General features: G+C 41.7%; 1 protein-coding gene and 1 pseudogene across 1 annotated transcript in view; one reads left to right on the top strand and one right to left on the bottom strand.

Moving 5' to 3' along the window:
• SLC15A5 (solute carrier family 15 member 5) overlaps nucleotides 1-18,206 on the bottom strand; it is a 394,335-nt gene that overhangs the window by 302,961 nt on the left and 73,168 nt on the right. The window lies entirely within an intron of this gene.
• On the top strand, nucleotides 6,078-7,307 carry LOC147751623 (hepatoma-derived growth factor-related protein 2-like; annotated as a pseudogene).

The following is an 18,206-nucleotide window of genomic DNA, read 5'->3' as shown; positions in this document are numbered from 1 at the left end:
GGAAAAAATACAGGCTAACCCACGGGGAGGGGATGTGCAGAGTATCCTAAGTAGGAGGGAATGCCGTTGGATACATCTCCTTGACACAGCACACAAAGGGCTGAATGAATTGGAGGAGATTAATAGACAGGTGGGAATCCTCTAAACATCATTGCTTTACCCTCATGTGTTCATTAGTTATGATATCCATATCTTGTACATTCAGTGTTACTGACTTTCTATATGTCTACTATGTTTTGGTTGTGAAATTGTAAATATTGTCTTCTTCATGTGCAAATATGTGTCTGATTTTCTATATGTTTACTATGGTTTGTTAGTGTGTAAATTGTAAATATTGCCTGTTTCTTGTGTAAATATGTGTTTTAACTCTGTGTATGAGGATGACGATTGGGGCTCGATCTCAGTATCCCCAACCCAAAATGGCCGCCATGGTTCCTTCAACTTTTATTTCCCTAGGACCACTGTACTGATAAGTGGTCTACGTCCTCCAGACCGACTATATCTGTATTCTACATGTAAATTTTGGACTTTAATTACGATTCCGAACGGTGGTCGGTTTGATATAAATTGCAGATTTGGGTGCATTATAAATCACAGCGCTTATCAATGAACAGACCTCGACGGTCCCCCTCCTCTTAATACGTCCTCCAGAGGTTTTATTTTGATTATGTCCTGGACATAAAGTCCTTTTTCGCCCTCTCCTACCAGGAAGTGGGTAGGAATCGGATAGTCCGTTGTCGCTGTTTACCCGGTAAACGCGCTACAATTGAGGCATCACTTTCGGTGTCTGTTCACCCGGTCCAGGGGGCACCGACGCGCGCTTATTTGGAAGGATCCGGATTCTTACTAAATAGTGAGTACAACACCGGACGACCCCAGGTCTACTCACTCGGATCTATTGAATAGGGGGTACTCATCCTTGTTTCCTTTGTTACTTTTAGCTGCCGGTTTAAGTTTGTTGATCGGCGAGGGATTTTTCCTTCAGTATGAAACTGTAACTATCAGCTCAAATTCAGGTAAATGTTTCTTCCCCTTTTTTGGCCAATTCACTAAGCCTCTGTGGTACTCTACTTTGCTGATACTTATCACAGCTCGGTCCTTATTATTTTTTAGGCTTAATCAGGAACAAGAAGAATTCTCTATACCGCATAATTGACTATGGATTGTGCTTGAATGTGACATATAGTGTCATATGGCCTCATTAATTTGATAGGACCCCCCAACGCATAGAACAAGGTAATATGTTTACAGTATTTATCATGATATTTACTCTACTAAGTATACATGACTGTATTACTTAGGTTCCTCTTTTGAATTTTTCAGAGGATCTTTTCAAAACCCTCATTTGAATTATTTGGACCGAGTTATTTTTTGAAGACATTACGCCCACTCCATCTTGTGAAGGGTAAGCATATCTGCCCCTTCCAATTTTAAATTTCAATAGGCAACAGCCCCAACCCTCATGGTTATTTGTATTCCCTATAGGGTCATCTACCAGATCCCTTGCCCCGTTGCACCTGTCCTGAGGAAGACTCGCATGGCCCAGGCATAACTAACCGGAAGGCCGCAAGACGAGTCGAAACGTCGACATCCAATAATACCTGGACCACTAATGTTATCTCCCCCCCCCTCTTGTGCAGACATTGACTCATCTAATGTCCCTTGAATAATTAGAAGGACTACATACTGATTTGTTTAAGTGGCCAGGTATCCACGGTCCCAGTTCTTTTTTAGACTGGTGTTTGCTTGAATAAATATAGAATAACTGTTCGTATACACTGTGTGAAACCTCTCCTTTTCACCTTTTTCACGATCACGCCCTTTCAACACCTTCCTTTTCTTTACTGCACGCTCTAGATACGGGGCACTGTATATAAAATGTAAAATTATTTGTACATTGAATCTTGTTTCTAATAATGGATTAAATGCTATGAAAGAGTCTGAGGCTGTTGCTGTTGCCTATTTCTTTTGCTTTTCATTAATTGTGTTAAGGTTGTGAATTCAGTATACACCTTGAACGACTCAAATCTTGATTTTTCATTTTCTAAAATATTGGGTCGCGGACCATTGTTTGTTTATATTACAGCACAGCATTCCAGGCATACCTCTGGGAATGATTGAAAATTCTGATAATCAGTATAGCTGTACTTGCACAAAGACATGTATATGTGAGAGCAGATTTACTACTTTTATCGGTAATCATGCCCACTGTCTCTAATGTCGTTCTCTGCATAAGAGAACAGAAATTAAGCTTCTCTGTGTGTCTGCACGGTCCACATACTAGAACTGTGATCGACTATCCTGGTAATCCCACGCCCGGTATTACTGATTTCAAGTGCTGGATAACCAGAACAATGTGATTTAAACTGGGTATGCCCTGATCACCCTTGATAAAAAGATTGAGCATAATGTTCCCTTTACAGCTGAACTCAATGACAATGCCTTCTTGATAAGCATCCATCCTACAGCATTTCTTGTGGTCACAAGATTTTCTGTTCAGAGCCTTCTGCTATAGGACAGACTCTCCAGCGATACAAGACCTTGCCGTTACCTTCTTAAGCGTAAACAATTGTATTAAATTTAACGTTCCTTATTTCGAAAACTTCCAATTTTAGCTGCTTAACTGCTCAACTTGAATAAGCCCCCGTTTGGTGTTTGTAGCTCGGCGCCTAGCTCCGACTTCACAAAGTGTGGCTTGCTACACAAATATCCACATCATAGTAAATATGCCCTTTCATCAAAATCCCGAGGGATGGATGTAGAACCATACATTATTGAAATCAAATTTCATGCTAAAAAATGCAAAAAATTATTTCAGTCAGGCTTCTTGAGTAATTTACTGGGATTAGAATATCAGACCCAAGTGAAGATAGATCCTTAGAGTGTGAGAATCAGAATAAAACGAATTGCTGCCTTTCATTAGTCATCTAGTGTATCAGGTCAGCATGTTGCAAGTTGGGACTGGCTGACCATACAATTTATGAGCTACAAAGTATAGCATGTTAAAAAGCCAGGGATATCTCAAGATCTCACCCAAGACATTGGGTCAAATCTTACTAATTCCCTGGCCGCAGCAATGCACTTAGCCCTTCATGCGTTCAGAAATAAAAACCCTGATCATTTGAGTAATATTAACAGATGGTTTCCAAATGAGAGGAGACTATGGACCTCATTTATGAAAAGTGACGCATCGCTGTGAGAAAACAGCAATAAATCACTTTTCATTGCGCCCTCCTTGAGCCACCAATGATGCGTCATATCTACATTATGACGCACCATGTCGCAAGGAGTTACAGATACATCAGTATTTCTGAAGTATCTGTAGACGCAAAAATGACGCATTACTGGACTGTGTCACAAAAGTGGTGCAACTCCAGCAATGGGTCATTACACACGGGCAAGTCCCATTTGAAATGTGCCTGTGTGAGTCTTACGCCTGCCATGAGGCAGGCGTAAGATATTGACGCATTTGCGTCCTAGAAGTGGCACAGTGAAGTCATATAGATTTCACTGTGTCACTTCTACGACCCTATCTTGCGTTGGTATGCCCCCCTTGCATACATTATACCTGGCACGGGTTTAATGTGGCGCAGGGGTTTACAAAGTGATGCATCTACCTAGATGCATCACGTTGTAAATATGGTGTAACAAGGCTAATTTTTTACGCCGCTGGTGCATTACCAAAAGTGACGCAGCAGCGCAAAAGTGAAGCAAGGGTTCAGAAATAAGCCCCTATGCACTCTGTGTTGTCCACTGTATACCTGGTCGTTATTAACATAATTGAAATGTTTTTTTTACTAAGAAACACTTTGGCAGGACCGTGACCCAGAATAAACTTTTGAAGAGCTCCATGGTTATGCATATTCTCTGTGCCTTTCGTACTGACAAATATGGCACTTATCAAAGAGATTGTGTATGGAACTGCATTACCCTTCTTTGTCAACCTCCTAAGACCTCTACTCTTACCAATAAATTCTTACTGTGGACTATGAGCCCTAACCAGTAGTTTTATCTACGTTGTATTGGAATTTGTGTGGCATTCATCATATGATATAAACAGAATCGGGTCACCATTTTTTTAATTTGTCAGCTGGTTAAAGCGGTGAGGGCATTTTAATTTGTAGCAGTAAATTGACAGCTTAAAGCTAAGACTACAGTACATCTTATAATGTAATTTGTCGCTGTTGCCAGAGTATTTTGCAAAAATAAAAATGTTGCACAACAAATTAAACCCACACTCACATCTTTTACCACTAATTAATTCAATTACCGCCAGCTTCAATCTGAATTAGTGGTACAACGAATACCACTGACAAACACAACTACTGCCGACACTAAACTACCTACTTGACAGGACCCTCGCTAGGTATTGTTTGTCGTCACCAAGCACACCAGCTGTGCTCGTGCCGGACCCGCCATGTTCCCGCCTGCTCTTTAATCAACACCGGATATGTCACTTTGATGAAACACCATTTTGATTAAATGCACCCGTGAATGGCTCCGGCAGCAGAGAAGTACATTCTCCAGAGCTATCTTTTGGAACGAATGATTGCTCTTCAAATCTTCATCCTCGTGAGTCTTATTTAATCAAAGTAACGCTGCTAATTAATGACTAGGATTCAGAGTGGAATTGAAAAAAAAAAAAGAAAAGGATTGCTGGCTCCTGTGGGCCGGCCAGGGAAGCAGATGGAGGGAAGGAAGGACGCGGTATCACCATGGTATAATTTCAGCATACCCAAAAGAGTAAATAAACCCAAACCCCACTTGGCACCAGAACACGAACAGCTTGGCAGCGTAACACCTGCGATCTGCCTACAGGGTAACCCTATCTGCTGAGAACAGAGTGAGAAACGACACCAGACATCTTTGAAAATAAATGCACCCAGTCACAGGTAGGCCTGGGGTATAAAGCAGGCCTCTCCCTCAAGCAATGTTCTGTCCTAAAACACGTCAAAGGTAAATACAGTGATTTGAAGTATCCAGACCCTCCTCGAGTTTCTCCTGGCTGGATTTTACGGTATGGCATGTGATGTAATGCATGCGTATAGCGTTCCCTGCTCCTGAATATGATTAGTACGCTCGAGCCTAATTATTGTTCTGCGAGCATGATCTCGTTCAGTCTCTGTTTATTAGACTACACGTAGCTCACGTATTCATGTTTTCCTTCTGCTTATGCCAACTGCACAATTTGTCCTCATGGCGAAGGTGGTTCGAGCTGAAATGTCTCACGCCACGGCAGTGACCAGACGCAATGGAAGGTTATGCAAGACCATTTACTCTTACAAATAAAGCATGTATGTGGGTTCTCTTGATGAAAAGTATTGCGAAAGTCCTGATAATCACGCGGACGGACTCTTGCATAGCATGCTGCAGATCAGGGCCGGCTATTGCGCTCGTGGCGCTTAGTACAAGTATGTTTGTTGCCCCCCCATGACCTCTTTCTCCGCGAATTCCCTCACTTACCAACCTTCAACAATTTCCCTCAAGTCTTCATAGCCCCTCTCTCACATGATTTTCTTTTGTTTTCATAGAGCTATTAATAACAGTTTAGGATGTCCTAGCACTTTACCTCACACTGAGACAATGAATCGCATGTTTGTAAATCGGTGTATAGGAAATGTTACATAAGAAAGAGGACTTAAAGGCATAGGACTCACATGCCACTCATACTGGGTATAGATTAAAAGTGCTTGATCTGGAGAAGAATAAACTCAGAATTTGAAATGTACCACCGTGCTTGGGCGTTACCTTTACTAATAAGAATTGATTTCTATCCAAATGAACCCTTTTTGCAACATTAGGATAATGAAAGACTGTCAGAAGAAATCAACGCTTTAACCAATACTTCTTAGTTTCCAAGCTGCTCATTGATGACAGTTAATAGCTCACTGTTCTATATTAGAATTTTAATTAATAAATTTCAGGTAATATAAAGATCTCTCCGACAAAATTAGTATCCCACTGATCTATTTACATTACTTGCACTTCTGTGATCTGCATGGTGCACATGCTTTGCAGCAGGCATATTATCCCTCTGTGCTACTTTATGAGTCAAAACTTCCAGTAGACAAAACTCGATGATCCCCATTAGGTCAATTAATCACCAGAGTTTTTTCGAACCATCACCTCCGAGGGCATCTTCCAGCTCCACCAGCGACAGCAGCGACAGTGATGTGGACCGCATTAGCAACTGGAAGTAGCCGGATGAGGGTCGATGGAAAGAACTGGAGGAGTGCAGACGGAAGGAGCAGGAGGAGGAGCTGCGAAGGTTGCGAGAGCAAGAAGAAGAAGAGGAAAAAGCAAGGAAGTAAGAAAAGGCAGAGAAAGGAGGTGACAGTGACAGCAGCCAGAGTGGCGGTGCAAGGAAGAAGGCTCTCCCAAGAAGGCAAAAAAAAACAAAGCCTGGCCAGCATTATCCTCAGACTCTGACCTGGAGAAAGAAGCAAAACCATAAAAGGCCAAGAAAAACAAACCTTCAGCAACAGACATGCATGGACGGCGACCGATTAGGTCAACAAAAGGGGCAAAAAAGGCACAAACTCAGCGATCGTCCTCCTTTGGATCAGACTCTGAAAGAGAGGTACGGAAACCAGTAAAAAAAGTCTGCCTGAGTCTCCAGGAAAACCTGATCAGAGACAAAAGGCTGGAGGCAGATTTTCCAAAGTGGATAAACCTAAGAAAGAGCCCAAACCCATTTCAGAGGGGAGAGCAGAAAAGAAAAAAGAGCCCTCTGTGGAAGACAAACTACAGAAGCTCCATAGTGAAATCAAGTTTGCATTAAAAGTAGACAACCCAGACATCAAGAAGTGCCTATATGCGTTGGAAGAGTCGGGGACCCTACAAGTCACTTCCCACATTCTCCACATGAACACAGATTTGGTGGCCACACTAAAAAAGATTTGCCGTTATAAAACCCACAAGGATGTGACAGAGAATGCCACAGAGGTGGACACGCAGATGAAATCTCATGTCTTAGGACGCATTACAGAAGAGCGGAAAAGCAGAATAAGATGAAGGCAATAAAGAAGAAACACAGAACAACTTCAAGACAAGAGAAGATGGGGGAAGGAGAGGAGACTGAGAAACGGCTGGATGAAGGAGATCGCTCTGACCCAGTAAAGGGCGATTCTACATCACAAAAGTGTGAACGCATTGAATATAAAGAGCAGGGGGGCAAACAGAATGAAATCGACAAACAGAGAGTTGCTTCCCTTGGAAATCAGCCAACAGATTCACATCATCATATGGTAGAAATGAAGAATAGTGACCATCAAAGCCCAGAGGAACAGGAGGTCGGAGAGAGCTGAAATTATGCTTGAAGCTCATGAAATAAAAACCAAGGCAGAGGAAGTTTCTGAATCTCCTCTAGCTCAGACAGTTTCAGAACCATGCCGTGGTGTAGTTGCCCTCTCCAAAAACACTCCTACAAACTCTCTCTTCTGCCTGTTACAGGAAACTAAAGGTTTTGGAGGCTTGGAGGGGAGTCCTGAAAGGTTTGGAGACATCCCTGAAGGTTTAGAGATGTATGTTTGTATTTGTTCCCATGTTCTTTTCACAGAATTTCTTGTGATTTAAATCTGAATGATTATAAAGAGTTTTAATTAAAAAAAAAGTAGCATTTTTGTGACATATTTATTGTTGCCTAAAACTTGCTGGAGGCAAGAAATGCTGCAGCAAATGCTTTTAAATCCACTATATATGTGACAACACAGCGCCCCAGAAGTCAGCGCCCAGTGCAGTGGCACTGATCACACTGCCTTATAGCAGTGCTGCAGCCTGCTGCAGAGAGCCTTATAGACAGTCTCTTTGAAGCCACGCATTTCTAGTTTTAGAATTCAAAGAGGGTTCCTGCATTGAAGGGATGAAATATATATTTAGGGGTCTAGTCCCTCAGCATGCTCACATATGCATAACAAGACACTCGCCTTTTTAAAATTCTTGTGCTGTATTTTCATACATCTGATTTCTTCAATACAGTACAATGGTTGTTGACGACTTTGGTGATTTTGCTTCCTAATAGTAATTAGGAAGGATTTCATTTAGTAAAGTTACACCTGGATACATTTTTGTGGAAGTTCAAAACTCCATTCTTTTTAAATAGCAATTTCTGTGAGATAAAAAAAGACTTCAAGTCTATGCCTCCAAACCCCAGGCATTCTGCTTGAGACCACAAAATAGTCAATCTATGTAAGTTAAATAGTACCTGAATCACCTTCCCACTGGCTGATCCACTCCAGCAGGTGACCACATGCCCACAGGTGACTGAGAGTGGGACCAATGATCACTGTAATATTGGGCAGTTAGGACATGACTCTAGCTGCTAAAGAAGCTCTACCCATCTTGGTATGCTGTCCTCAGCTACCTGAAACTGTGACCCACACCAGCATCCTATCGGCTGAAGATCCGAAGCAGAAAGACAAATCAAGACAGTCATCTGTGGGTAGTGATTAAAAGATTCAGTAAAGACAGGGCAGGTGTTAGAACTGGGGTTTCTGTTTGGCAGAGGTATGTACCTTGTCCAAGCAGGAACCACACCTCTAGTCAGGGTAAGCTTGATACACACTGAAAGATAACTTGTCCTCACCCTCTTGTAGCTTGCCACAGAGCAGTCAGGCTTATATAAAGAGGCAATGTGTAAAGTATTTGTGCAACACACACAATAACATAATGAAAAGACCACAAAAGACCTCACACAGGTATAAAAAATGAGAGTATGTTTATGAGAAAATCAAGACCAAAGCAACAAAAATCCAAAAGTCATGAATAATCCAAAAATAGCGAGTAAAAAATAATGCTTAGAAGTAAATAGCACTAAAAGGTTACTTGAGGTTGCGCTAGACCGGGGTAAATCCAAAGTCCAGGCCGAGACAGGATGGAAGGCACATAGAGCAGCAAGAGCAGAGAAATGTCCACTTTATAAAAGTGAAAAGAGTGTACCTGGAAGTGTATCCAAGTTGACCTAGTGCACTACTGAAAGGTCACATTCTAGTGTCCAAACTGAATCACGAATGTTTAACACATCATACTGAATCACAAATGTTTAATACACATTATACTCCAAATAATACAATTGAATCAAATGTAATCCAAAGACAATGTTCAATGAATCCAAAGGTTCCAAACAAATTCTTCAAAATCTGGAGCGATTTGAAATCTGCTTCATTGTAAAGTCCTCGCAGATTAAATCCAAAGGTAAAAGAATGATACAGCTTAAATTCAGCATGCAAAGACAAGCTTTGAAAGTTCCCAATGAATTTCGGGCTTTTGAATTAGGCTCGTAATCAGGGGAATCTGGAACAAGTTAATTAATAATGAACATATAAATCATCAATGACCACCATAGTAGCTTTTTAACTGACATAAGGCTCAAAGATGTAAAGATGAATGGTAAGGAATAATGGAGCACAGCTTCAGTCCATAAGTGACAGTGATAGGGAATTCCTGAAACATTGTAAACCCGATAGAAAAAAGCCACCACCACAAACAAAACACCAAAAGTGCATGGTGCATCTGATGCCCAAAGAAAACGAGAGCAACCACAAAATCATATGAATGAATACCTGAAGGCGGATGTGTGAATACACATCGCCAGAACCACACCAGCACTAGGAACAAAATGCTGCCAAGAATGAAAAGAAAAAACATAAATCTTCTTGTCCCTCCAGAACGTCAAACGCTAGTGAAAACCAAACCAACATGTCATCGGTTTACCTCCAACAAAATCTTGCAACAAACAAACTCCCTTCTGGTAATTGCAATCACCAGAAGAATAGAATAAACCACAGCTGTAGTTGCGTGGTGACATAATTCACTATACAAAATCCTCTCACTTTGAAGTCAAAGTTAGAAAAGTAAACCACATCTCTACAATACAAGGATAAGCATCCACTTGTCAGAAGACAGTCTGACATTTATTTAACTGTCTTAAAACATGCAGCAAATGTAACAAGAGGAAACCAAAATTTAAATGCATTGTTATCACTCATTCACCTTCTAAACGTCAGCACCTCTATATTGTATATATGCCTCATCATTTGAGGGGACCAAAGAAACTTATGAGCTTTCCCGGCCCTCAAATGCCCCAGTACCTACATAAATGCCATCACCCACAATCACATAAGGGGATTGCACACTTCTTTTTAAGAATAGGTTTTGGTTTTGTATGTTATCTTCTTTTAGCATGGCACTGGAGAGGCTCTAACAGTCTGGACTCAGAAACAGGTTTTTGGGGCATTATCCTTCAATTAGAAGGCATCGTTTAATACACTGCTGTGAATCCCTATCATGTGTAAAATGTTTTCCAAATTCCAAAAGATTACATTTTTAAATTATATTTTGAAGGATTTTTACAGCATGCAGACACTTGTTTGTTTTTATCCAATTTAGTGCCACTGGGAGCCAGAGCTGAAGCGCCCAGTGATGTCAACATTGGAATGGTGAGGCTGGTGCTGTGGTGAAGGGGAATGTGAATAAGGAGTTGAAGGTCAGTTTTCCTGAACCTGAGAATTGAGAGAGACAGTGAAGCAAAGATGTGTTCCCCAGCACGAAATGCTTAGTTTTAGGAGCTGTTTCCTTTTCAGTGTCCCCAAAGAAGCCTTATTACAAGTGGCCCATGCAGTTGCACTTCTTTTGTGAATGCTATGCAAGGCCTATCATAGAGCTTTTGTATAAGTCTGGTGGGCCATCGACTGCCAGACTCATGGTGGTAGTCTTCTGACTGCCCCAGTATGACCAGGGCAGTCAGGCCACCATGGGACGGTATTGAGGCCGCAAAATGATGAGTATCCTCACCACTACACTTTTCATGGCAGGGCGGCCACCATGCAATGTGTGGCAGTGAGAAAACAAAGGTGGTCCTACAGGGCCCCCTTGTGACTCATGCCATGAGGATGCACATGGGGGCTCAAAACATGTGCCCACCCTGTGTGCATGCACGCCAGAACCTCCACGGCATGGGCTGCAGCATTCCATGTTCTGCAGATACTGCTTTTGACGTTTCTATTGGGGTGCCAATTTAATAGGTACTTCTCTGGGAACATGAAAGAACAGCCCGCCAGACAGATAAAACGACTGATTTGGGGGCAGTTTGTACATGGGTTGGGCAGTGCGGGAGCCGGGCAGTCCCGCTCCCATACCGCCAAACTCATAATAAGGCCCTTAGGCTTAACCTGAGAAGTGTCACAGGCCCATGCATCCATAAATGCAATTCAGTGAGCGAGACTCCTTCCCTAAGTTTGAGCACTCCTGATTTAGTTGTGGCAGGTCTGGTAACTAGCACCCACATAAACCATTGGGATTCACATCTTTGTAACACTAGCATACATAATTCATTTCCTAGCTGTAACTGGAAATGTATACTAGGAATGAGAGAAAGTGAGAGGTCAATGGACTCAAAAGGATGTCTCTTGTGGCTAAGAAAGTATTCACATTTACTGCAAGGGATCGTGGATAAGAGAGCTGTGACTCGGGGAAAGAATACATTCAGATACACAGGTAAGTCAGCAACATAATATGTTCATTTTTAGTGCTCAGTGGAATAAAACTGATGGTCTTTCAGGGGACTTTCACATAGAAGTAACCAATATTTATATTTTGATTCATATAGGAATGCATTGACAATGCATTGGAGGTTCCATATTTTTATTCAACAAGATATTGAATTAGAATTAAACCCAAACATGATTATTTAGGATACTGAGAATTAAACTGACAGGATTGTCAAATTTACTTACCAATTTTATCTACAATTTATGAATCTCTTGAAAGGGTCAATGAGAGTCATTAACATTAGATACTTCTCACAGTTGCCTGTTTATATTTTTATACAGAGTTTTAAAAGTTAATTAGAAATGTTTTACACTCATATCCAGAATGGATAGTTTGTTATTGCCTAAATGTGAGGAATGAGAACTGATGGCATTGATTGCGTCTGCAAGTGCAGTGCACTTGGTGTTCCTGATTGGTTGGTGTTAGTGTCTAAGGGCGTATTTGAAGGTATTGTTTTCTACAATGTCTTGTCCCATTCTCCATGTGCACTCCAGTTTGCAGTAGTCTTTCATCATCCTGAGTTCATCCATTTAACAGTTGGCTTGGCTTCTTAATCTTACAGCTTTGCTGTGGTTTACGGCTGCTAAGGTATTGTCACAGAAAGTGATTCATTTGTTGAAGTTGTTGATAGATTAGGGTAAGCTTCTCTTGTGGTTTGGCTGTTGTGCATTGAAAGCAGTAATCTGGACATCTTCTGTGATGTTTTTGAAGTTTTCGGCAGGCAGGTCTGGTGGAGGTTGGTCTGTGATGGGATGGGATTACTGACTTTGATGAAGACATGGTCTGTCCAGGTGATAGGTACACATTCAACCTACTAGACTCCCTACAATCCGGCTTCTGCAAAGGTTGCAGCACTGAAACTGCACTGCTCAACATAGTCGACGACATCCACTTTGCCCTGGACAAGGGCGAGCCCTGCCTACTCATCCTTCTCGACCTCACCTTTGCCTTTGATATAGTTAACCACCCAATATTACTCAATGCACTCAAATATCGCTTCGGCCTTAATGGCACTGTCCTAAACTGGTTCACCTCCTACTTCCAACATAGATCCCAACAAATCAACATTCAAAACTGCCTCTCTAGCCCAACATCTTTCTCCCTAGGTTTCCCCTAAGGATCTATTCTCTCTCCTGCTCTTTTCAACCTCTTCATGGAACCCCTTACCCTCATAAATGTAAATGTGTTTGTATTTATATAGCGCACTTCTACCCTGAGGTCTCGTAGCGCTGTATTAATACCGCTGTGGAGCCCTTCCTGGCTTTCCTGTGAGATGTCCACTCCTGGGCACCCCCAAGGTGAAGCCAGGCATCCAAACGCAGCTGGGGCCGTTGTGGAGATTAAGGAAGCTATTGCACATAGTGGGACCCATGTTTAGACTAGGAACTGAGGCAAGAATTATCAGGTCCGGGGAGATTGAGTCCAAGAGCCGCCGAGGCGGGAATTGAACCCGGGTCAGACCTCTGCATCAGGGTCTGCCGCTCTAACCATTGAGCCACGCTTCTCCACTTCTCATACTTAAACAAGCCAGAATTAACTATCACCTGTATGCTGACGACACCCAACTGTACTATAAAATAAAATCCCATTCTGATATCCTACACCTTAACACTGCACTAACCAAGATCCAAACCTGGTTCCACACCAACCATCTCAAACTCAACCGTAACAAAACTGAGATCATTCTCTTCTCTCCCAAAAACAACCCTCTTCCCATTCAAACTTGGATTGCTGACCTTAATGCCCTTAACTGTTCTCTCTCCCTCGCCGTATCTGTCAAATGTCTCGGCATCACCATCAACAATAAGCTTATGCTGAATTCCCATATAAACAACTCGGCAAAAGGTGCACTCTTCACACGCCGGAATCTCAAAAAAATCAAACCTTTTATCCCAGCTGAAGACTTCAAATTAGTCATCCAATTTCTTGTCCTATAAAAAATTGACTATGGAAATGCTCTTCTCTCTGGAACTCCCAAAATCCACCTTGCCCGCATCAAATCTGTCCTCAACCTTGCACCCAGACTAACAACTAACTGTAAATGTTTTGACCATATCTCACCTGCCCTCAAGGACCTCAAATGTCTCCCCATCGAAGTCAGATCCTCCTATAAAAGTGCCTGCAATACGCACAAAGCCCTCTATCAAAAGACTCCACTCTACCTCTCAACCACACTCAATAAAGCTGGCTGCGCCCGAACATTGAGAAGCACCAACTCTCTTCTACTCATACCCCCACTACTAAAAAAAAACACCTCAAAATCCCGCTCCTTCTCTGGCAAGGCCCCCAACATCTGGAACGCCCTTCCCAAAGACCTTTGATGTAACCCCTCCTATGTCAGCTTCAAAAGAGACCTTAAAATACACCTTCTCACTAAATATTAGGGGACTTAATCCCTTGCTCTCCGTACTAACTACTTTCTTCCTCCTTCCTTACACAACTCCTCCTCCCTCTCGCACCTACACACCCTCCTCCTGACCCCCTCCACACCCCTCCCCCCTCCCTTACCAGCCCATTTTTCTCAGGCCACCCCTCTTCACCTAACCAATTGCCCTCGCTCTACTATGTCCTCCGAGCCCTCCCTTTGTATACTGTAAAATTGTTATTATGTAATGACATATTTGTTATTTTAAACGGTTTTGACTATCCTCTCCATCCCTCTCTCACTACATACTCTAAATTTTTCATTTCACTCTTTTAGACCACCTTGTATAATTCTTTTCTCTCATAACAACTGTTGCTCTTCCCTGTTTATTACATGAAAATGTAAAGCGCTCTGATACCCTCGGGTGGAGCTAGCACTATATAAAACCTTCAAAATAAATAACTTACGAGACCTCTTGAAACATAAAATAGGACTATCTGGAGCGGTTCTCAACTGGTTCACTTCCTTCCTTCAAAACAGAACACAAAGATTCAAGACCAATCAATCTTTATCCAAGGCCACTCTAGTCACTTTAGGAATACCCCAAGGATCTTCCCTCTCCCTGACACTCTTCAATCTTTTTATGGAACCACTCACTGAGCTTCGCAACTCACCAAATGTCCAATACCACATGAACCCAGACGACACACAACTCTACATTAAGGTCCACTCACTTGAGGACATCAAGTCTCTCAACTCAAGGCTCCAAAAATGAGACCTGGCTGGCAAAAAAACACTCAAAACTAAACACCCTAAAACCAGAATTCCTCCTTATAGCTCCCCCCAGCCAAACAACCATCATCCGTGAGTGGATGAAGCACCTAACAGCACACAACAGTCAACTGCTCATTATCGACTCTGCCGAATCGCAAGGAATAACGCTGGATAATAAGCAAATAAGCAGAATCACATCACCGCGGCCACTGAAGGAGCAAACCTTCAGATGAAGACCTTGAGAAGACTGAAACCCTTCATATCAGGAAATGACTTTAAACAGGCAGTTCAATGTCTAGTAATACCCAGAGTGGAGTATGGGAGTGTCGCTCTCTGAGGCCTACCCAGATCAACGACAGCCTCTCTAGGAGCGTCAATCAACGCAGCCGCTAGACTAATCACAGGCTCCAAAAAAAACTTTCACATCTCCCCAGATCTGCGTGCCCTTAACTTTCTACCATTTGATGCTATGACACACAAGGCATTGCATCACAAACCCAAGATACCTTGCCGAGAAATTAGTACTATCTGGTGGTGACAGAACCACCAGGAGTTCCTATAATCTTCTACTGAAACCACAACAATTTACCAAGAAGATAACATATAATCGTTCCTTCTCAGGAAAAGCCCCCAGGATTTGGAATGCCTTGCCCCCATGAACGAGACAGAACCCTCACATGGCATCTTTCAAAAAAGAAGTGAAATCGATTCTCCTGGCCAAATTCACTTGAACTATTAGATGCAGTAATGGTTACCACTGTGGGACTAATATAACTTATAGTATTTTTTATGTATATATCTATTACCTATATTTGTTGTAAAGCGTTCTGATAACCGAAGGGTCTTGTTCGCGCTACACAAAAACCTTCAAAATTAATTAATGCTAGTATTTACTTTTTGCCCTAAGATTGACGGCCGACTCACTGAGTGTCCTTTGAATTTCCCAGTTTATATATAAACATATTTTTTGAGTGAGAATATACAATGCTCTATATTGTACCTGGCTTGTTTATCTGGGAATTGAGTAAAAGCATTAACGACAATTGCTTGCAGCCCGGATTGTTAACTCAGACAATATTTTTGACCAAATGCACTAGGTCTCCGGTTAGCAGAGCAGTCACTGATTCTGGAAAGCGACTGGTTTGCCACCAGGGCATATTTTTTGCACCACAACTGATGCACTTATGCATTACCGTACAAAATAGACTTTAGATGGGATTTGCAAAAATCATACCACATTCATATTCATGAGATACGATTCTCTTTGCAAATACTACTGGAAGTGCTGCAAATACAGTGACAGAGACTTGCAACAGGCAGACCTCCATCACTGCATCTGAATTTGCGAAATGCTGCTTTAGTTTAAAGGGACAGGGAGTGAAATTTAGAAAAAAATGACATCTTGTGAATGACATGGAGAGCATGCAGAAGTCTCCAGGACTGCTGTTTAATTCCCTCATGCCTACAGCCCATACTTACAAATTATAAGATTTTTTTCTCTTTTACTAGTTGACTTGTCTGAATACACTTGCAAACATCAGATATTCCCTCATTCTTTTCCAGGCCACAAGTCAAAAAAATTATCATCTATTTGAATCAGTGTAGAACTCAAAAACCAGCAAAGTCACAGTTTTATTTCCGGGCATTCTATCACGTATTTGCATGATAAAAAACTTGTGATGTCTGCCCCGCAATCCCACCCATCAGTCACTCATGTTGATCATCATCTTGCAGCATTTGCTGTAGAATTGCAATACCATTTTCTTGCTTCTCATTCTATAACAATTCAGCTTTTTGCACTTGCGTCAAAGCTACTTGCTAGAAACTTTAACTGAAACGGTGCTCTACAAACCATTGACGTTGCAACTAAAAAGAAGAACACATATTATGGGCAATGCTGCATATAGCAACTATTTTGGTAACTGGTAAAAGACACTCTTTTGCAGTGGCAAAAACGTATGTTCTTATCTTTTTCAGTGTTAACAAAACACAAGGGGCCATATTATCAAGAGATATATTGCACATAGCGCCAAAAAAGCAGCAATTTCATTATCTCAATATTAGCAAGACGTCGCTAACATGCATTAGCACATGTTAGCAGCCGAATCTGCAACGCATCTCATGACAGCGATAGATATCGCTAATGAGATGCAAAGTAGGCATTCTCTCCTAGGACAACATGTGAAATGATTGCAAAACCAACATTGCGATGTTACCAACGCTGTCCCTGAACAGCGAAGCGATGACAAAAGGCGCACTAAGCCCCCATTATCGCATGATTCTAACGCCTGAATGAAACCTGACTTAGCATTATTGCCTATGGGTGGTGGATTGTATAGTTAAGTACACTCTCCCCTATTACCGAGCTTTTCATTAGCGCTGTGAAATCATCGCTGGTTTTCACATGCTAATGATCATTATCGCAGCCTATCGCTTGATTTCAGATTTAAATTACATTGTTTCCGTACTAGAAAAAATATATTTAAGCTTGTATTCTTTTCCCCTTTCCATATCAGAATACACAAGGGTTCCCTAAGGGGTGTTCCATGTCAATTGCCGATTTATTAATAACACTAGATTATACTCCCTTTGTACCAGTTACACTGTTTTTCTCGCTCAATAAACAACTTACTTCAAAGCATAAGTGAGAGGACCATACTTCAATTTCCAAGGAGTATTACATATAGCCACTGACCTTATTTTATAGCTCTCTGTTGATTAGTGAACATGGACTGTATGAGCCACAGCACTATTATTTTGTGCCGCGTTCCTTATTACCATTGTCCTTGGTCCATGCTCATGGGTCCCTAACGATTATATGGAAATGTATGCCAGGTTCCAAAGTCTCTGGTGCTTGACAAGGTACACATTGAATTAGTAAACTCCCATCCTTTATTCGAATTAGAAAGGAGATTGGGAAGATAAAAGTCGGTCGTCAACGTGCATTATCCCAAAAGTAGGATTTGTCTATAATTTAAGGGGCATGAGTGGTTAAATGTTGACACATTTGATCAAATATATTTAACGGATGTATGACATTACAACGCATGCTTTTACCACGCATGCTGTTACAACACAGTTTTTACAACGCATGCTGTTACAACGCATAGCGCTTTGGGGTGCTGGATAGTGAATAGTTTAATTTACTATTCCAACTCCAGTCCACGTGGATAGTAGGGAAGGTGTTGGATAGTAAATTAAAACTATTCCCTATCCTAGAGCGCCCCACAGTGCAATGCGTTGTAATGGTTTTCATTGTAAAACCTGCGTTGTAAAAGCACTACGTTGTAAAAGTTTTGTTGTAAAGGATGTTTCCCCTATTTAACTAATCTGTGCATTCATCTGCCTTTTGTAATGATGCAGACTCCACTTCACCTCATCTGTTACCCTCACTCTACCACCAATAATATAACTTCTTGGTTTATAGGGTTTTTAGAATTTCTCTATATTCCTAAATGTTAAGCTAACACTCCACGTGTATTCGGGCCAGGACCGCTCAGTCCTCAACCAAACTTAATGT

The sequence above is a fragment of the Lissotriton vulgaris genome, chromosome 1_1 (genome assembly GCF_964263255.1).
Source record: "Lissotriton vulgaris chromosome 1_1, aLisVul1.2, whole genome shotgun sequence".
Taxonomy (NCBI): domain Eukaryota; kingdom Metazoa; phylum Chordata; class Amphibia; order Caudata; family Salamandridae; genus Lissotriton; species Lissotriton vulgaris.
Note: the sequence above shows the minus strand (reverse complement) of the source record. Positions and strands in the feature narration are given on the sequence as shown.